Genomic DNA, 22,703 nt, shown 5'->3' on the forward strand with positions numbered 1-22,703 from the left:
TCTTTGCATCTGTTTGTGTCATCTTCAGTTTCATCAGTGTCTTACAGTTTTCCAAGTATAGGTCTTTTACCTCCTCAAGTAGGTTTAGTCCTAGGTATTTTATTCTTTTTGATGCGATGGTAAGTGGGATTATGTCCTTAATTTCTCATTCATTTTTAGTGTATAGAAATGCAACAGATTTCTGTATATTAATTTTATATCCTGCAACTTTACCAAATTCATTGATAGCTGTAGTAGTTTTCTGGTAGCATCTTTAGGATTTTCTATGTATAGTATCATGTCATCTGCAAATAAAATAAAAGATAAATTCCTGTCTTTGAAAAAATGAATATTATGAGCCAACCTCTTGCAGGACTGATCAAGAAAAAAAAAGGAAAGGCAAATATAAAATATTATGGGGAAAAGAGACCTGAACTACAAATAAGGTTGAATGAATGTACTTCTGTCCAGTAGTGAAAATGAATGAACTGAATCTACATATACCTAAAAATCTTGAAAACATAACTTTGAATTAGAATAAGTTTCAAAAGGATATGTACAAAATTGTACATTTGTGTAAATGTTAAACTATCTGTATTCTTTTTGCATGCATACATAGAAAAGAATCTGTAATTTAAATTTTATTTTTTAATTAAAATTTTTATTTTTAATCCTTATTTAGAATTAGAATTCTCATAAGAATTAGAATGCTAATTTATCAACTTTAAGACACTAGTTTTCCCTGGGAGAAAAGAAGCCTAAAGGAATTGGGTGGGGGGTGGGGGATGGTTGCAAAGGGGATTTTAGCTATATCTTTAGTGTTTTATTTCATTTGTGTCCCAGAGAAAATGACAGAGATGGAACTGAAGGCAAAAAAAGAAAAATATTATTATCTTTTAGGTGTTATGGGGAGTACCTGTAGGTGCCTGTTATATTATTTTCTATACTTTTGATATGTTTGAAATGTTTTATAATTTAAAATTATTTTGAGGTTGGATTAAGTCAGTCATGCTCTAAACATCACCCAACAAAGTGTGCTGTATTGTGATCATATTCCTGAATAATCTCACACATGACGTAGCTACCAGATTTACAGACAACAGTCAATACCTATTAGTTCTATCACGCAACTTCCTCAAAGGTATTAGACCGAGGATCATGTCAGTGGTTTCTTAGTTACAGTTGTTAACTGATTCGTTGGAGGATGCCAGAGTTAACACTAGTGATCCACTAGATGATTGCAACGTTTTACTAAATAGCTGCTCCTGAATTCAATGTCATGGTTAAATTATTGCCAAGGGTGAGTGCGTGCCCTATGATACTGGCCTTGCAAATGAAGTCAGAAAATGTCAGTGCTTAGAAAGGAGGATTCAATGTGATAGGAATCCAGCCAGTAATTAATTACACCATGTCCTTCCCCTATGTTAACACTGATCACTTTGAATCATCATTGCTGGTCTGTATGCTTGGCTGGCCATGGGCACGCAATAAATTGTTGACTGACTGATTAGTCTCCAGGAAATGAAATTCTGTGAATAAAGGGATTGCACCTACTTAGCCCCAGTTCCTAATATGGTGGATCTAGCATGAGGTAGCGCCAACTAATATTTATTGAATGAGTGAACATGCTGCTACTTCCATGAAAATTTCCCAGATCTCTCAGGATCTCTTCCTCTCAAATTTGTACCCTCTCAAAATAATTTAACATCTTTTTTTTTTTTTTTTTACAGATACTTGTGTTTATGTCGCATTTTCCACTACTACCTTTTACGTTTCTTAAGATCAGGGACTGTTCCCTTTTTGTAATTTATTACAGAGTGATGACAAATGGAGAGGAAAAAAATGCCTTAAAGCTAAAATTAATACATTTTTACACTTTTCTAAGTTCAGAAGAATTATACTGACCTTAAAGTATGCAACTTTAAAGCACTTAAAATGAATTTTACTTCCATGTATTTAGTTGGTAGCAAAGGAATGGATAATAATATGCTGTGCCATACTACCTACAGGGCTGGCATGCTTGTTTGCTCAGCTGTTTCTCATCAAACACCAGTGACCATAGAGAGCTGCCAGATATTTTCTAGGTCATTTGTTCTGTTTGTAAATAGAAAGTGTACAGTAATTAACAAGAGGTAATCATTTGCAAACTGGATTTATGCAGAATGAAAGAATTTTTTTTTAAAGAGGAGGGACATTAATGCAGGTCTTGAGTGCTTAATGACCCCATTAATTGAGAAATAGGTAATTGGAGAAATTAAACAGAAGAGGTAACAGCCTTGGAGCCATTACTCTATTCTGGACGTACTGCTAATGTTTACCAGGTGATTTTCCTCTGAATTAAAAGCCGAGAGTCAGTCTGCTTTCACACAATAGTTCTTAATCTTGCCAACCATAAGAATCTCTTCGAAAGCTATTGAACAACGCAGGTTCCTCGATTCTCTTCAGCCTTCCTTAACCAGAATCTTAGGGATGGGACTCAGGCGTAGAATTTTTACAAAGCTGACCAGGTGATTCTTTTGATTTTTTGATAAAAAGCTAGCCAGGTTTGGACATCATTGCTTTAGAACAGGGTTTCTCAACCTTGGAACTTTTGATGTTCTGGGGTAGCTAATCACTGTGGAGACTGCCCTGCACATCACAGAATGTTCAGCAGCATCCCTGCCTCTACCCACTAGATACAGTAGCACCTTCCCTTCCCCAAGTTGAGAAAAACAAAATGTCTCCAGACATTGCCAGATTTCTTGAGGGGAGTGGAGGGAGGCGGCAGGGGCGGGGGGGTTGGGAGGGTGGAGGGTGGTATTAAATCACCACCATTTGAGAACCTGTGCTTTACAGCAATCCTGTTGATAGAACTTTATGCAGTGAGGGAAATGCCCAATACAGTAGCCATGAGTCCCATGCGGCTCTCGAACCCTTGCAGTGTGGCTAGTACAACTGAGGACCTAAATTTTAAATGTTATGTTATTTTAATTAACTTAATTGCAAAATCCAGTTTAACTAATAACATGTAACTAATGGCCATCATACTTGACAGCACAACTTTATAAGATCCAGATCTGACTCTAGACAGTGAAATCTACACAATTCCTCCTGAAGTACTTCTGAGACATGTCATGTAGAAATAATTTACAAGAATAGAAAATCTACCTACCTTCCTGTCTGAATCAGAAAAAATCTTGGGATGGTAGAACTACTGGAAAGTTTACTTGCAGTTTTGCTTTCTGTGTTGCCTAGGAAATATTTTTTGTTACTACCTTTGATACCCAGATTATCAGACTTAGAGCAGTCTGGCTGAGGATAGCCCCTTTCAGTTCCAACCTTGATCTCCTTTTATTGCCAGTCCTTAACATTTTCTTAGGAAAAATCCCCATTTTTGTCTGGTTTTCTCAATTCCTAACAGGTTAAACATAGAGTTACCATATGACCCAGCAATTCTACTCCTAGATATATACCCAAGAGAGGTGAAAACATACGTCCATGCAAACACTTGAACGTGAATGTTCATAGCTGCATTTTTTCCAGTTTTATTGAGATATAATTAACATACTGCATTATATAAGTTTAAGGTACACAGCATAATGGTTTGACTTATATTGTGAAATGATTACCACAATAATTTAGGTAACATCCATCATCTCATATAGATACCAAAAAAAAAAGATAAAGAGAAAAAAATTTGTTTTCCTTGTGATGAGAACTCTTAGGATTTACTCTCTTAACTTTTATACATACCATGTAGCAGTGTTAACTATAGTCATGTTGTACATTACATCCCTAGTACTTACTTATCTTATAACTGGAAGTTTGTACCTTTTGACTCCCTTTATCCAATCCACACACCCCCCACCTCTGGTAACCACAAATCTGATCTCTTTTTCTATGAGTTTGCTTGTTTGTTTGTTTTAGATTCTACATATAAGTTAGATTGTATGGTATTTGTCTGCCTTATTTCACTTAGCATGATGCCCTCAAGGTCCATCCATGTTGTCACATTGGTAGGATTTCCTCCTTTTTTATGGCTAAATGATATTCCACTGTATGTATAAATGCCACATCTTCTTCATCTAGTCATCTGTTGATAGACACTTAGATTGTTTCCATGTCTTAGCTATTGTAAATAATGAGGCATAATCTCATTATTCATAATAGCCAAAAAGTAGAAATAATCCAAATGTCAACGACTGATGAATCAATAAAACAAAGAGTGGTGTATTCATACGATGGAATATTTTTTGGCAATAACAAACAATGAAGCCCTGTTAGATGCCACAACAGGAGGAACCTTGAAAACATTATGATAAATGAAAGAATCTAGTCATGAAATACCATATATTATATGATTCTATTTATATGAAATGTCTATAATAGGCAAATCTATAGAGACAGACAGTAGATTAGTGGTTGCTTAGGCCTGGGAGGGAAATGGGGACATTGGATGGTGATGGCTAATGGATAACAGGATTTCTTTTTGGTTTGATGAAAATATTCTAAAATTAGATTGTGGTGATGGCTGTACAATTATGTGACTGTTCTAAAAACTGTTGAATTGTATGCTTTAATTGGGTGAATTGTATGGTATGCGAGTTATATCTCAACAGAGCTGTTAAAAACTCTGTCCATTTAACTACATTAGCAGATCTAATGAGAAAAATCTGCATGTTCTATCAATTGGTGCATATTTATATTAGAACTGGAAGTGGCTTTGGATAACGTTACCGTCTTATTCCAAAATAGTCTCTCCACTGGCTACCACCACTCTCATTTCCAAGGTAATTAACGTGACCCTGCATTGTGTCCAAACTCAGGGTAAAATCCTTAAGTATGGCCCTTACCGAACAACAAATCATTCCACTCTTAGAGACCCACCATAAGACAGAGAGTGCATCCGGAGGACACCCGTGGTGTAACCCCAGCCTGCAACTGAAAGGGCCCAGCCTTTGTCATTCCTGAGCTGGTTTGGCCTCTCTAGTCCAGAGGAATAATGGACACATGAATATTGCCAGTGAGAAAAGAGAAAAGGATACGAAGTTTCCAATATGCGTCTAATTTTGTCACGATTCAGGCTGGTCAGACCCTGTCCTGGATGTAAAGCCAGGAATGATAAACAGCTTTGTCAGACAGCTAGAAGACAACATTCACTTTTAGGGCCTTGAGCTCTCCAGGCAGCCCAGATAGAGCCCATTCTCCAATTTTCAGCTCACCTGACTCAGATGACTTTACAGGAAATAGAAACGTTTCTAGGTATTTAGTTATATAGAGAGACCTGATACTGAAAATAACTCCTAGGCTTATGCTGCTTGGGCACGGACTATTCAGGAGACCTCCTGGAAGTATGCAGAAGACGGGGAAGGGAAAATAGCAAATATCAAGTGAGATGAAGTCTTGCATAATGTAAACTAAAAAAAATTTTGTCTAAGGCAATTATGCTTTTATTTTCCAGAATAAATAAGGTCACATGAAGTTAAATAGTTTGTCTAAGTGGTTAGGTAGAGATTTGTTAAAAATCATGTAAAGAGAAAGGCACTCAGATTGGAAGACATGAAAGAACAGGATTTTTTTTTTTTGGGGGGGGGTACACGGGCCTCTCACTGCTGTGGCCTCTCCTGTTGTGGAGCACAGGCTCTGGACGTGCAGGCTCAGCGGCCATGGCTCATGGGCCCAGCCGCTCCGCAGCATGTGGGATCCTCCTGGACCGGGGCACGAACCTGTGACCCCTGCATTGGCAGGCGGACTCTCAACCACTCTGCCACCAGGGAAGCCCAAGAACAGGATTTTTAAAGAAAAGCACGTAGAGAGGAATATTAATTCAGTAACTCGGTTGACAAGGCTGTGGACCATAGGTTAAAAAGCAGTAGCACTGGCCTATGTCTAAACATTGACACATTTCTGACCTTTCTTGCGTTCACCAAGGATGCAGATGAATAAATACATACAGCTTTTATGAGAAGAGCTAAGTCCTCTGGCACGGTTCTGGGGAGAGTCTGATTTACTTGGAGGACAAGTGTCATCTTCAAGACAAGATGTATCAAATGTACTCTGAATTTCTTATAACTAGACAGAGTGACAGCCTTCCCTTACCCTTACCATCTGTCTGGATGAGGTGTCCTCCTTCTGTGGTCTGACAGCACCCTGGACCTACCCTTACTATTACACTTGAATTATTTTCTAAGCTTTTTATTTTTTTTATCTGCTTTCTCCACTAGACAAGGAACTTCTCAGAAACTAAAACATTGTTGGCCATTGTGTGGTTTTCAGTTTTCGAGAGCCTCTTATCAGAGTTACTAAGGCAGGCATACTTTCCCATCTCTGGTAGCGTTTCAATTTCAGGAGTTCTGTAAGGCAGCTGGCTCCTTCCCAGATTTGGTGATTCAAAGGTTAACACCATACCAGGACTCTGCCGTAAGACCTTGGGGTAAGTCAGATTGTTGTACAATACTGAGTTTCACTAATGGCTGGGCTCCGAGATGGATGCCTTTCACAGAATTGCTCACTAGAGTGGGTTTAGTGTCATTGCATTGGCTTCAAGTCACATGTTTTTCAGATGGCATTGTCACATGGCCTTTGGACATTAGAAATGCGCTCCCCCCAGTTGGGCACCCACATGAGCTTTATCTGTTATTTCAGCCATGTTTATGTGAGACGCTTAAGAAACAAATTACTCAGTGACAACCATAGGACCTGAAAGAATTCAAGCACCTCCCTATTGCCTCTCTTCATGGGAGGGGTGGGTGGGGGCAGGGTAATATAGCCATTGAAAATTCTGATTTTTCTCCCAGATATGGAATCAGAAATTTTATTTTCTTCCTTGTATGTTTCAGACCATCAAACCTAATCCCAGATCTTGTCTTCTTTTGTTTGTTTGTTTGAACTCATTCTCTTTCTCTGAATGGAAATCTCACCACATCTTTGGGTGATGATCTTTTCATTTACACCACTTAAGTAAAAGTTACAATAGACACAGTTTCTCTTTCCTGGGCTGCCTCTGTCAGTGCAGACACTATGTACATTTGAATAAAGAACAGTAAATAAAGTCCGTGAGTGCCCCTAAGCAGCATCAGCCTGTGTGAGCCAGTCTTTTATCTCCAGAGTTATAGGAGCTCCTTCTGCCTCTGCTGCTGAGGCTCCTAGGATAAGAGACCAGCAGACAGACATGCAGCGTTCTGTATTTCAGGAAATACACATAGATGGACTTTGGAGTGAAGAAATGGTATTTGTGGAAACCTTTGCCCAGAATTGTACATCTGTGTGCCACGTGGCAGGGATTTCTCTGACTCTGGAACAGAGAACAAAGAGCATTTTAGTTAGTCATGCTGACAAAAACACCAAAGAAGCAGAACTCACAGGTATGTGAGTAACAATAATGTACTGCCAGTCCCCACCCCTCCTGGAGGACCACCTGTCGTGTCTTCAGCTCCTCAAGTAGAGATTTCTTGAAGCATTCCAGCTCCAAATCTGTTTTTTTTTTTCTTTTAATCTATTTTTGGATGTGTTGGGTCTTCGTTGCTGCACCCGGGCTTTCCCTAGTTACAGCGAGTGGGGGTCTGCTCTTCGTTGCAGTGCGCAGGCTTCTCATTGCGCTGGCTTCTCTCGTTGCGGAGCACGGGCTCTAGACACACGGGCTTCAGTAGTTGTGGCACACGGGTTCAGTAGTTGTGGCTCATGGGCTCTAGAGCACAGGCTCAGAAGTTGTGGTGCACTGGCTCAGTTGCTCCGCGGCATGTGGGATCTTCCCGGACCAGGGCTCGAACCCGTGTCCCCTGCATTGGCAGGCGGATTCTTACCCACTGCGCCACCAGGGAAGTCCCAAATCTGGGGTTTTAAAACAGTAAAACTATTGTAATATCAAAATCATCACCCAGGCCCTAGTGATCCATTTTTAATGATGACAAGCTTAGCGCTTTCATGGAATCATAAAACCTCAAGGAAGCCAAAAACCTGGAAGTCAGTGTTTCCCACCTCGGTGGGGCTGAGGGGGTGCCTAAGATCCAGTGTCACAAAGCCTCTCGGAGGCCCAACAAGCCCCACGACACCTGGAGGGCGTCTTTAAAACACATGACTTATAAATATAATAAATTTTCTTGGTAGAAAGATTTTAAATTATATAAAAGTATTGAGACATTTTCATAATCCCACAACAGCACATTTTGTTCACCCTGCTCTTTTGTGATTAAAGATATAATTGACACGTTAAATCTTACAGAATAAAACAGAGAAATGTGGATTTCTACTTTTGATGTTTAAATCCTGGATTTTGCCACTTATTTCATAAAACATCAAAGCATGCTTGGACAGGGACCTTCTTCAAGATAGGCCGTATATTACAATAGGCTGTAAAAAACTGCAAAATCAAGCCAGCTCCATGAGAGTGTGCACAGCATGACATTCTCTGAAGATCCTGGCGAGGCCGAGAAAATCCTGCACTCCTAATTGCCTAAATCCTACTTTCGTCACTTGCTGGGCACAGTCCGTAATCAGTGGAAGGATTCTGGAGGTGTGTGATATTACCCCTGAGTTCTTATCACAGACGCTAAAATTCAGACAATTAAATTTGAGAGAAAGCAATCTCGAGGAGTTGAAAACAGAGTGATTGAGGTTTGTGGATTAGTGCTGATCTTGGACTGATTAGAGCCGCCAACAGAAGCCTCCAGCTGCCCTGAAGAGGTAGAGAGGCAGATCTTTGGAGGGCAGTTTCTAATCTTATGTGAAGTGATCTGGGCTTAGAAGGGAGTTCTGCCAAGAATGAGGATCAGCTAAGCGCTAAGCTAAGTTCTCTTGGCCTTAACTCCATGTATTTATTGAGACGCCTGCTTTGGAGGGATCTTTAGTTGTTCTGTAAACTCTGCAGACCCAGTGGACCATCTGAAGGCAGGTCTACTTGCAAATAAGCACCCCCTGGTATGAGATAAATGGGTATATATCCTTGCCTTTTTTTTACCTTGCTTTTCATTGCATTCTTCAATTTCCAGCTCTGAAAGGTAACAGAGAAAACAAAAATCAGCACCTGTCCTGGCTTCAGTTTTGTTATCTGAACAATTACAGGGTCGGTTGGATGGGCTCATCACTGAGTACCCTCCCCGGTTCTGCATTCTCTGGTCTGTGGTTATAAAAACTAAATGTCCTAGGCAGGAGTAGTGTGATCTCTACTCGGGTCAACAGTGCTGGCCTTTTGAAAAAGCTGGGCTGTTTACTAAAGCAGTGCTTCAGTGACTGCCCCTCTAAACCCAGTTCTTCGCTTGTCAATTAAAGTGTAGGAAGTGGGGCTTCCCTGGTGGCGCAGTGGTTGAGAATCTGCCTGCCGATGCAGGGGACACGGGTTCGAGCCCTGGTCTGGGAAGATCCCACATGCTGCAGAGCAACTCGGCCCATGAGCCACAACTACTGAGCCTGCACGTCCGGAGCCTGTGCTCCACAACAAGGGAGGCCGCGATAGTGAGAGGCCCGTGCACCGCGATGAAGAGTGGCCCCCGCTTGCCGCAACTAGAGAAAGCCCTCGCACAGAAATGAAGACCCAACACAGCAAAAATAAATAAATAAATAAAGTGTAGGAAGTAAGGGCCACCAGCAAGGGGGCTTCAAAGAATAGGAAAGGAAAGAAAGAGGATGTGGGTGAGAGGCAGTACTTTTGCTTTTTAAAAAAATAATAATTTCTTATTTTTATCTTTTTGAGTTTCAAATGCACATTACTTATTAACTGATTACCACTTTTGTTTGCATATGGTGCATTACCTTAATTTTTTAGGAAGCATTTTGTTAAATGACTTCTACAATAGTTTTTCCTTAATTTCAACATTCTCCTGAAAGGGTCTTTAAAGTACTTGGAATGCATGCTACCTTTCAGAAAGCTTCATTACTTAGCTCTCTAACAACGGTGAGGTGGGAAGTTTTGATTCTTTCTTTTGAATAAAGAGGAAACTAAAACGCATAGATATTAAGCACATCAGGGAAGCAGAATTAGTCTTGCTTATAGGGTCATTAAAAGGTGTACAATTTACAATTCTGTCGGAGAGGGAAGGGAGCTTCAACCATGAGTGCAATCACATGGATGTCTAAAGACCCTGCAGACTGCTGCTCTAAGGCAGATCGATGACTGCGGCAGCATCTAGACAAACACCCAGATAATTTTATTTTCCCCACTAGGTATCTTTCTTCTAGGCTAACTGTCTTCAGCCAGCTACCTTGTCCCTTCTTTGTGCTTCAGCACTGACGACCCATAAAGGTTGAAAATTGAAGCTGTCCCCTTGCATCTCAGGCCAAAATTGCAACTCCTTCAGATCTCCCCGGAGAGAGCAAAGTGAAATCAAATCAACAGTGTTATAGAAAGCTAACTGCCCAGGATGTAGCTCAGGACCCCAGGTGAGTTAGGTCATCTCTGCCCTCTCCCCCGAGGCCTTGGTTAACTCTGAGGGTATGAAATGGAACTGAGTGAGGCCTTCTCCAGAGATCAGAGATGAGGGGGTCAAGAAAAAAAGACCCATTCCCAAAAACCAGAGAACAACTTTCTTGAGTAGTACAAATCCATTCAGTAGAATCTTTGTTAGTAGAATCAGAGAATGGAAGAAACTCTGTGAAGTCATCCAGTTTGTCCCCTGCTTTCAAATAATTAACAAGCATTCATCGAATTACTCCCTGCACCCTCAGGCATCTACCGGGATGGAATCCAACCCATAGCACTTTTCAAGACGGGAATTATCTCCAAGTATCCTTTGGTAATCTTTGCCAATGTCTTACCAGCGTCAGCCACCCAGTTAATATCTAACCTAAATCACTCCTGCTACTTATTTAAGCCTTTTTTTTTTTTGGATACCTTAGGAGATGTGAGAAAACAGCAAGTATCCTTTCCTGGAAACTTCTCAATGCTGTGATTCAGAGTGAACAGAGCATGCAAGGGAGAATCTCAAAGAACGTAGACTGTTTAATTTTCCCAATAAGAAAAGAGTCAGGAGTAAAGTTATGTATTTGACTTTTCCATTTATTAGCTCTGTGGTCTTGGACAAGTAATGTAACACCCTTAAGCTTCAATTTCTTCTTTCGTAATAAAAATATAACACTTAAACCGAAGATTATTATAATGGTTTAAAGGAGTAATATATGCAAAAAAAAATTTGTCAACTGTGAAGTGTAATACAGATACAGTAAAATTTTTCATTTGTTGTGAGGATTAAGTCAGAAGAATAATGGTAAAATAAGTGTTGGGAGGTTGTAGAGAAATTGGAACCCTCGTTCATTGTTCATTGGAATGTAAAACAGTGCAGTACTGTGGAAAGTAGTAGAGTGGTTCCTCAAAACACACACACACACACACACACACACACACACACACACACAGAAATACTATATGATCCTACTACTACTACTACTGGGTATATACCCCAAAAATTTGAGAAGGATTCAAACAGATACTTTTATACAAGCATTCATAGCAGCACTATTCACAATAGCCAAAATGAAGAAACAACCCAAATGTCCATCCATGGATGAATGAACAGGCAAAATGTGGTATATACATACAATGGAATATCATTCAGTCTAAAAAAGAAATGAAGTTCTGACACACACTACAACATGGAAGAACCTTGACAACGTGATGCTAAGTGAAATAAGCCAGACACAAAAGAACAAAGATTGTATGATCAATTCCAGTTATATAAGGATAGTCAGACTCATAGAAACAGAAAGTCAAATGGTTATTGCCAGGGGTTAGGGAGGAGGGGAGAAGAGGAAGTTATGGTTTAATGGGTACAGAGTTTCAGTTTGGGATGATGAAAAATTTCTGGAGATGGATGGTGGTGATAGTTGCACAGTCGTGTGAGTGTGCTTAATGCCACAGAGCTGTACACTTAAAAATGGTTAAAATGGTGAAGTTTATGTCATGTATATTTTATCACAATGTAAAAAAGAAGATAATGGTCACTACATGGTCCCCACTTGGCAAAGGATATTGGGGATATGAATACAAAAGAAAACATATGGAAGTTACCATTTTGTTAGAAAAACTGGACAATACATAAAACAGTCCAGACTAATAGGCACCACTCTGTGATTCGAAGCTTCTCAAGAGGTGCAAGGAGGCAGTAGTGAGCACGCTGGATCGGAGTGACTAGAGAAGGCTGGCTCCGTGGATATGTGGACCTCGACTGGACATAGGCCTTTGAATGAGTACAGTCAAAACTTTATTTCCAGGCTTAGGAAGCATCTTCCCAGCAACTAGCCCTCTTGTCTGCACCTCAGGAAGCAGCCATTTTCCTCCCATTCCAATTTGAACGCCAGGAATCCGGTGCAATAACTGATTCGTTGGCATCTTTTTTTTTTTTTCCGGTACGCGGGCCTCTCACTGTTGTGGCCTCTCCCGTTGCAGAGCACAGGCTCCGGACGCGCAGGCTCAGCGGCCATGGCTCACGGGCCCAGCCGCTCCGCATCATGTGGGATCGTCCCAGACCGGGGCACGAACCACCACATCAGCAGGTGGACTCTCAACTACTGCGCCACCAGGGAAGCCCTCGCTGGCATTTTATATTGTGTAGCACCTTCATTCCAAGAGACTGCCCAGAGAACTAGAGACAGGCATTCAGCATTATTTTTTTTAATTGAATGATAGTTGATTTACAATATTGTGTTAGTTTCAGGTGTACAGCAAAGTTATGTATTTTTTCAGGTTATTTTCCATTATAGGTTATTATAAGATATTGAATATAGTTCCCTGTGCTATATAGCAAATCCTTATTGCTTATCTGTTTTATGTATAGCAGTTTCTATCTGTTAATTCCCTACTCCTAAGTTGTCCATCACTCATCCCTTTCCCCTTTGATAACCATAAGTTTTCTATGTCTGTAAGTCTGTTTATTTTGTATGTAGATTCACTTTTGTATTAATTTTTAGAGTCCACATATAAGCAATATATATGTATATGTCTTTCTGTGACTTACTTATTATGATAATCTCTAAGCCATCCATGTTGCTGCAAATGGCAATATTTCATTCCTTTTATGGCTGAGTAATATTCCATTGTATATGTATATATCATATCTTCTTAAAACAATCATCTGTTGATGGGCACTTACGTTGTTTCCATGTCTTGGCTATTGTAAATAGTACTGCTATGAACGTTGGGGTACATGTATCTTTTTGAAGTAGAGTTTTCATCTTTTCCAGATATATGCCCAGGAGTGGGATTGCTGGATCACGCGGTAGCTCTATTTTTAGTTTTTTAAGGAAGCTCCATACTGTTCTCCGTAGTAGCTGCACCATCTTATAGTTCCTCCAACAGTGTAGGAGGGTTTCCTTTTCTCCACACCTTCTCCAGAATTTATTATTTGTAGACTTTTTGATGATGGCCGTTCTGACCAGTGTAAGGTGATACCTCATTGTGGTTTTGATTTGCATTTCTCTAATAATTAGTGATGTTGGGCATCTTTTCATGTGGCTGTTGGCCATCTGTATGTCTTCTTTGGAGAAATGTCTATTTAGGACTTATATGCCCACTTTTTGATTGGGTTCTTTGTTTTTTGATATTGAGTTATATGAGCTGTTTGTATGTTTTGTATATTAACCCCTCATTGGTTGCATTGTTTGCAAGCATTTTCTCCCATTCCATAGAATGTATTTTCATTTTGTCGGTAGTTTCCTTTGCTGTGAGAAAGCTCGTAAGTTTGCTTAGGTCCCACTTGTTTGTTTTTGCTTTTGTTTCTTTTGCCTTGAGAGACTGATCTAAGAAAATATTGGTATGATTTATGTCCGAGAATGTTTTGCCTATATGTTTTCTTCTAGGAGTTTTATGATGTAATGTCTTATATTTAGGTCTTTAAACCATTTTGAGTTTATTTTTGTGTATGGTGTGAGGGAGTGTTCTAATTTCATTGATTTACATGTAGCTTTCCAGCTTTCTCAGCACCACTTGTTGAAGAGACTGTCTTTTCTCCATTGTATATTCTTGCTGCCTTTGTTGAAGATTAACTGACCTTAGGTGTGTGGGTTTATTTCTGGGCTCTCTGTTCTGTTGCATTGATGTATATGTCTGTTTTTGTGCCAGTACCATGCTGTTTTGATTACTATAGCTTTTAGTGTTGCCAGTACCATGCTGTTTTGATTACTATAGCTTTTAGTGTTTTGATTACTATAGCTTTTAGTGTTGCCAGTACCATGCTGTTTTGATTACTATAGCTTTTAGTGTTGTCTTAAATGCCTATTTGAAACTGGAAACTGAGAGGCATGTCATAGAGTAACCAAAAGGCTGAGTATTGATTGATACATTATCTGGGTTAAGCTAAGGGAATCAGGAGTTAATCATTAATGTCATCAGATACCTACAGTTTAATGCCAGTACAGAGGTACTACGTTGTTGCTCTAAGTACAGTCTTTGCAGTCTACCAGAAAAAAAAATTTTGCTCTGGTTTGGTGATAGCAGAAAGAGGTGATTGTAGTGGATTTTACAGAGAATGGGGGCATCAGGCTGAGTAATGTAATGGAAAGAGCAAGACTTTGGTGTCAGACAGACCTGGATTCAGATCCCAGTTCTGCCACTTAGCACCTTGTGAATTTGAAAAGTTATTTCACTTTTCTTAGTTTCTCATATGGAGCATAATAATACCTACATCACTAGGTTTAAGATAAGATTATGGCAATTTTTATAATGTCCCTTAAACATAAAGGGCACTCTAATAATGAGAAGAAAATCAGAAAAGTTTTCAGTAGAGATACCTGTGATTGCTTCTAGATTATAATAAAAATAACTAACTTTCACGGTACTAATATTTTCCCCAGGAATATTCTAATAACTTTACATTTTGAACTCTTAACCCTCGGGAAAATCCTATCAGGTAGGTAGCATAGTTATCCTCACTTTACATTTGAGGAAGCTGGAGCACAGAGAGGTTAAGATACTTGCCAAATGTCACAAAGCCAATAAAAGTTGGCACCGAAGTCCATGTTCTGAACTGTGATGATATAGACCAGAGGTGATATTAGATAGCCTCCTAATGAATGAATTCACTGTGCATAAAAATATGTAACTTTGGTTTTAATAATAAGATGATTAGGAAAAAACAAAATAACATGCATCTTTAAATCTCTGTAGCAAATCATATAATGGTTATTTTATGGTCATATTAAGTTTCTTTTCAGCAGCTAATTCCAAAGATACAGATAATCAAGAAACATAAATCACCATGTCATATTAATAAGATATGTCTTTCTCACATATAGACACTAAAACATTTAAAGACAGAAGTGTGCCAGTTTTTATTGCTTAAGTTCTCATATTTGTGATAATTTTAGAATTCAAAAGTTTTAATATAGATAAGTTCAATGTGTACATTTTTCCAATTAGTATTAAAAAAAAGAAATAGATTATCTCTAAGGATTCAGGTTCCTTTTTATTCACAGTAAGACTAAAATTCTAAAAGATTTACATGGGTAAAATTGTACATCAAGAATACCAAACATATTGTAGAGGAATGTGGGCTTGCCTTGGTTGCTTACTCACTTACTTGATATAAGTTAGAAAAATTATGGCCCAGAAAACTCCAGAAAAATGGCAAGATGTTTCCCAGAAAAATGGAAAGATGTTTCACTTTTAAGTAATTGAGTAGACCAGTAACCGTAGAGGAAGTTAGAACTATAGTAAAAAACGTATTTCTCAAAAGGACACTAGGCCTCAATGACTCATGATACATAAGTTGTTCAAGACCAAAGAAAAAGCTGAATAGCTTGTCAATTTGTATCTGGTATAAACTCAGTGCCAAAAGTGGACAAAGATAGGGCTTCCCTGGTGGCGCAGTGGTTGAGAGTCCGCCTGCCAATGCAGGGGACACGGGTTCGTACCCCGGTCCGGGGGGTGGCTAGGCCCATGAGCCATGGCCACTGAGCCTGCACGTCCGGAGCCTGTGCTCCGCAATGGGAGAGGCCACAACAGTGAGAGGACTGCATACCACAAAAAAAAAAGTGGACAAAGATAGGAGAAAAAAAGAAAACTATAAGCCAATCAAGAATTTGGAGAGTTTTAATGTATCAATTGTAGTTTATTACATTTTGAGATTTAAGGATAAGATTTCTATGATACCCTTGATAGATGTCAAAAATGTTTTAGTAAAATTTAACACCCATTCCTGATTAAAACAAGAAAGTCTCTTGGTAAAATAGGAATGGAAGGAAACTTCCCTAACTGGACACGGCATATCTAGTAGAAACCTAAATCTCCTTAGTTTGGGCAAATACCAAAGAAGCTTATTTCTCACTTATGTAATAGTCCAAGGTGAGTGTTTCTGGTTAGCAAGCCCTACACACAGTCTTTCAGGTACTCAGAATCCTTGCATCTCGTGGCCCCATCTCCTAGAACCTCATCCTCTATATCCAGCCTTGAAAAGGAGGATGGAGGAGTACACGTGTGAGTTTCTCATGGGCCTGGCATATGTACTGTTCACATTACCCTGGGGAGAACTTAGTCCCATGGCTGTACCCAAGTGTGAGGGAGGCAGAGAAATGGATTCTAGCTGTGCGCTCAAAGGGAAAACTAGAGTGTGGTTTCTGTGGATAGTTAGTGCTCTCTGCCCCAGTCAGCTTCTCTGGCTACCTGTATCTACATACCCTTCTTCACACTCATCTCTTCCCCAAGAGAGATGACCCCAAATCTTATGCAGTTACTGCATTCATCTCAAAGTTTAAGAACTCTGACTGCTGCGCAGTCCAGTCCATCAAATACTTCAAATCAATTATGTAGTTCTTTATGGTTTGGTGACCTATGAACTAAAAAATGTTAACTGCTCCTGCACACCCACACACCAGCACAAGTTAGTGGAGCAGAAAAGGACAACAGCAATAAAAACTTCCACTTGGAAAGGGGAGAATAGAATACAAACCAAATCTCAGACCAAACACAAAATTAAAATCCTGTTGGATCTGTATCTAAACATGAAATATCTAATCACAAAAGACTGAACTATGAAATATTAAAAGGTGCTGTATAGTAAAAATAGGTTTTAATTATGGATTAGGAAGACCTCTTGAGCATAACACAACATCCAGAAATCTTAAAGTAAAAAATGGACAGATTTGACCGCATAAAAATGTAAAATTTCTGTATCTCAGAAGGTACCTTAAACAAAATTAAAAGGTTTATGTAACAAATATTTATAACATAGCTAAAAGTTGCTTAATATCTCTAATAATCAATAAGAAAAAGGCAAACAACCCAAAGTAAAAATGGAGGCTTTTGCCTTCCAGATGGGAAACTAATTGCACACAGCAATGTTCTCTCCTTCCCCAATCCCATCTATCCTTCTACTCTAAGCCTTGGATTTCTTTTTTGAGTATGGGAATATATACCTTGTTCTGTAAATTCAAAGAGAAAATTTTGGCTAATGAAAATTATGAGAAATTCCTGAGAGTAAAAGAACAAAGGATAAGTTTGAAGAGGGTAATCGCAGCCTGGAATTTGTGCTGGATCCCTTTGGAAAGTACTACCACAGAACATGGGAGAATCACCAGGAATTCCTCCTGCCTACAGGTGGAAGAAGCCAGGAGTAGAAAAGAGTGCTTCAATGCAAATGACACGAAAATGAGTTGGGGTACCCACAGTGTGTCGTGTGCATCCCACCCTCCTCTCCATCCATTCGGATCTGTCTTTGGACAGGAGCCATGCTGAAGGAGAGGCAGGGCTTGACAATGCCCAGAGATAATGACTGAGCCCAGAATACCAGCCTCTAAGATATTCCATCCAGAATACATCCCACCTTTTCCCCATTCTCACTGAAAACAGTGGGGAGCACAAACCTCAGTAGCTATTTCTCCACCTCCCCCAAGGCTGGCTGAAAGACTACAAGTATAAAGAATCCAGCAAGGGATCCAAACTACAAAGATGAGCCCACAGTCAAAAATCACCAACATCTGGCATGCAGCCGCCGTGAAAAATAGGTAACAACCCAACAGAATTACAACTATGCAAAAGTTAATAGAGCGATAAGAAAAGGACTTTAAAACAAGTGTGATTAGTGTCTTCAGATATAGGATGATGTCGCAATAATGAATCAGGAACTGTCTGTTATAAAACAAACCAAAGACAAACCTTGGAAGTAAAAAATATAATTATTGAAAGTAAAAATGCAGTAGATAGAAGAATAGGCGTAGCTAAAAAAGAAATTAGATATCTGGAAGACAGCCTAGGGATGAAGTACAAGGCGAGAAAAAGATAAAAACTTAAGACGTGGAAGAAAGTTCTGCAAGTCGTAGGATCTCCCCAATAGAGAATAATGAGAACAGAAGAGAGGTAAAATCTGAAGAAATAATAGGATGGAATTTCTTATAGTTGAAGAAACGTATAAATCCTCAGATTGAAATGGTCCACCAACTACAGAGTAGGATAAACACACAACAAAAATAAAAGGCAATGTACAAAAGTAATCAAAGTTCAGAACTTTCATTAGTCAATATAGTCAATATGCTAAAAGCTGTAAGGATAAAGACAAACTGCTGCAGCCTCCAGAGAGGTTGAGAAGAAGACTGTTCAAAGTAATTCTGATCAGATTTGGCATTAGATGTGTCATCAACAATATTGGATGAAAAAAGACATTGGACGGTATTTTTAGTTTGGTAAAGGAAAAGAAGTTCAAATCTAAATTTCTGTGTTCAGCCATGATATCATTGAAATGTGAGAATGAAATAAGATTCTTTCAAATAGCCAAGAATTCAAATTTTAACAACCCAGCAGATTCTCTCTGAAAGCTGAAAGAACTACTAGAGAATATACCCCCCAAAAGAGTCAATCCGGAACTTAACAATGAACTGCAATAGTTAGCAAAAAAAGTAATAAAGCCATTCTATAGATATGATTATAAAATTATTTTTAAAAGACAATACTGTGCCAAGATTTCAGATTATGTCAACATGGGATGTGGGAATATGGAGGCAAGGGTGCTGATGAAGAATTTAGGAAAATAAAAGCATTCTAAGATTCATCAAAAGGAACCAGTGGGTAGTGACTGACTTCAGACACTATTAGAAAAATATAAATCTAACCACTTATGATAAAAGTTTAAGTGTAACTACTAGAAAGATAAAAATAGAATATGTATGATTTTCAAACTAGTAAATGAAAAGAGGAACAAAGAAAATTCCACTAATCCATGAAAACGCTGGGAAGAAGAAACGCAAGCATGAGAAAAAGGATGGCAAATTGAAAACACAAAATAAGGCGGCAGGAATAGGTCTAAGTGTATCAAATGTAACAGTAAATATGAATTGCATATGTTTGTTTCATAAAAGGTAAAATAGTTTGGATTTTTAAGAATCCAGCTATGTGCAGGTTACTAGAGAAAGCCAAAACTGTGATAACTCAAAGTTTGAAAACATATCCCTAGCAAGTACTAACAGAAAGGTGGCAAAGCACCATCAGTGCCAGACAAGATAGAATTGAAAGTCAAAAACATTAAAAGTTTCATAAAGGACATTTCACATGGTTAAATAATTCACCAAGAAGCAATAATAATCATAAACTTAAATGCCCCTAACATCATTTGGAAATACAAGAAAAATTGATAAAATCACAGATGGAAATTAGAAAATCCACATCATAGAGGTATGTTAAAGTATCCCACTATGATGGACTATGAATAAAAATATAGAATATTTAAATAATGTAATTAATAAGTTCATGCTAATATATATGAATAGAATTCACATCCAATAGAGAATATGCAACTTGTTCATTTACTCAGTTAACATTTACAAAAATTGGTCCTATAGAATGTCACAAAGAAATTACAGTTAGGGAAAAAAATGAAATATAGAGATATATAGACCACTTAACCAACCCCAGTATATTAAATTTTTTTTTAATTTTTTAAAAAGTTAATCCAGGCATCTAGATATTTTGTCACTTCTAAATAATTTATTGGTTAAAGAGAATGTCAAAATTGTAGTTTAAAATTATTTATAAATTCATGAAAATGAAAGCACTCCATATCAGAACTTATATGTTTTTTCATGGCTTCAAAAGTATTACTAACCTAAGAAGCTAGGAAATAAACAACCCAAACAAGCCCATAGGAAGAAGAAATAAAAATAATTAAAGCAGAAACGGATGAAATAGCAAATAGGTAAGTCCACTTCCTCTTCCTCCTACCTCATTTCTCCTGTCTCCTGTAGCAGAATTCTTCAAAATACTTGCATATTCTCACTGTCTCCAGTTGTTCTCCATTTAAAAAAAAAAAAAAGAAGAAGAAGAAGAAAAAAAAAAAAGAAACCTAATCAGGCTTCTGTCTTCAGCACTTCACCAAAACATATCTTGTAAAGACCACCATGTGTATATTTCAACTTTAATTTTATTTGAACCATCAGTGGATTGATCATGTAACTTATTTTACAGTCTTGGACACTTAGTAAAAGAGAGTAAGAGAGTGTTGTTAATTATTACAGCTGAAAATAGGCATAAATTGGGTCATGTGGTCACCCCACCAATCAGCAACATTTAGCCATAGATCAGTGCCTGGCATAGAGTGCATAATACATATATATTGAATGGATGGAGTTTATCAGCCCCACAGAATTTCCCCATTTTTTATTTTTGTTGTTAACTGAATAAAATAAAACCTTTGGCAAGATTGACCAAGGAACAAAAAGAGATCACAAAACAACATGAGGAATGAATGAAAGGTCATAGACACAAATATGTGAAAGATAAAAGAAAATTATGAGAATACTATAACAACTTTGTACTAATCCACCTGAAAACATAGATGAAATGGATACATTTCCTACAATACAAATGATTAAAGTTGACCTAAGATGGAGTAGAAAATCTGAATAAATGAATCAATGTTAAAAAGAAAATTGGGGCTTCCCTGGTTGTGCAGTGGTTAAGAATCTGCCTGCCAATGCAGGGAACACCGGTTCGAGCCCTGGTCCGGGAAGATCCCACATGCTGCAGAGCAACTAAGCCTGTGTGCCACAACTACTGAGCCTGTACTCTAGAGCCCGCAAGCCACAACTACTGAGCCCACGTGCCACAGCTACTGAAGCCTGCGTGCCTAGAACCTGTGCTCCACAACTAGAGAAACCACCACAATGAGAAGCCCGCGCACTGCAGCGAAGAGTAGCCCCTGCTTGCCGCAACTAGAGAAAGCCCACGCTCAGCAACGAAGACCCAATGCAGCCAAAAATAAAAATAAATAATTTTTTAAAAAGTTGGAAAAAGCATTTCTCAGCTGTGCTGTGGAGAAATAAGAAAGTAGTCTGGACACCTGCTTGGGCTTGTATAACAGGGCAGGAAGAAACCACTTAGGGGAAAGTGGATTTCAGGGCTGAAAGTCAGAGTTCTGTGCTCCAGCAACCCCATCTGTGTCCATATGTGCAAACTCATTTTTTGAAGGAAACTGATAGATTTCATTGTAGATGCATTACTTTTCACCATAGTTCCATTCCTACTCAGAACTACTGAGTCTTCTCCTACTTTGTGGGAAGATTGGACAAAATTATGAAAGAAACCAAGGAGTTAAGCTACGAGTTAGAAGAAAATATATCCTCCCTCCAGCTAGCTACATATTGCAGGGTCCAGGCAAGCACGTAGCCTTATGGCCTAGATTTTTTTTTTTGCCCATCATATGAGGATACCATTAGCCCGTTTATCTTGTAGATTTGTTTTTGAGGGTGAAAAGAGAATGAACATCTGGTAATGAATAAAGAGGGACGTAAGTGGGAGATTTAGCATTATTTTGAAGGGTATGTGTGGAACAAAAATGAAAAAACATGAAGACACTTCAGTTATGATGCGTTTACAACACTTTTCCATCTCCAGGCCAGCAACTCACTTGTGTCCCGCCATCCTAAATATGTCCTGAGCATGTCTTCTTGTACTTAGGTCCTACACAGATTGAGTGTAGTAGCATCTCCAGCAATTTGTTCAACGTATGCTCAATAAAGTATTCTGAAATCAAAGGAAAAGGTTAAGGATAACCTTTAATCATAAAGAAAATACTGAGCTCTGTTCATTATTCTCTGAGGAAGATGTCCTCATTTTAGAAAGATTTTCTTTAAAACGACAAAGTGAATAAAAATGTTGGTGTTGAAAAGAATGACTATAGAGAAAGCAGCTCTCTAGGGTAACACCATTGAGAAGAGTCTAGGAGAGTTTAGAATTTGATATGTATTTTCATAAAACTTGGCAATGACTGATTTTATTCCAGTATTTCAAATGGGTTTGGAAAAAGAAATAATAAAGTAATTAAGATTGTAAAAAAGTTAATTTTAGAGATAAATCCCCAACATAAAAGCAATGTGCTGTACAAAAAGTCTTTGAAATAAAAGAAGGTGGAGAGAAGGTAATTCTAATGAAATTTTATCTCTAGGGGCATATATCATCAAATCCCTCCAGCATAAATGCTATTTTATTATATTCTTATGTCTTACTCATTTGTGTGTATTAAGAGTATTTTATTCTAAGATTACATATTTGGCTGAATAAACTTCTTGGTATCTGTAGATGTTATGTTTTAGTGGAATATTTGTATATAAATGTTTTCAACAAATTACCACATCAGTGACAATTTCTGGAACATGAAGAGCTGAATTAGTAAATTCATTTGAAGAGAAGAAAAATATTTCATTGCTCTTGAGCTCCTAAGTGTTGAATTTTACTTTTTCTGAGGTGATATAAAAATGTATTTCTAATAGTGAAAATATATGAACATATGAAAGAATAAAGACTAGTTTATACTGAGTTAGAGAAGATGAGGCTTGGA

The 22,703-nt window shown here is 38.3% G+C and overlaps 1 long non-coding RNA gene across 1 annotated transcript in view; it reads right to left on the bottom strand.

Annotated features, from left to right (window-relative positions):
- Positions 1-3,487: 3,487 nt before the first annotated feature.
- The window catches only part of LOC137205711 (uncharacterized), a 28,552-nt gene continuing 9,336 nt past the window's right edge, over positions 3,488-22,703 (bottom strand). Inside the window, exons 2-3 of the long non-coding RNA XR_010934269.1 lie at positions 8,915-8,947; positions 3,488-7,252 (exon numbers count right to left, since the gene is read on the bottom strand). This is a non-coding gene — a long non-coding RNA (uncharacterized lncRNA). The remainder of the gene's footprint in view (positions 7,253-8,914; positions 8,948-22,703) is intronic.

This window comes from Pseudorca crassidens, chromosome 14, assembly GCF_039906515.1.
Source record: "Pseudorca crassidens isolate mPseCra1 chromosome 14, mPseCra1.hap1, whole genome shotgun sequence".
Lineage (NCBI taxonomy): Eukaryota > Metazoa > Chordata > Mammalia > Artiodactyla > Delphinidae > Pseudorca > Pseudorca crassidens.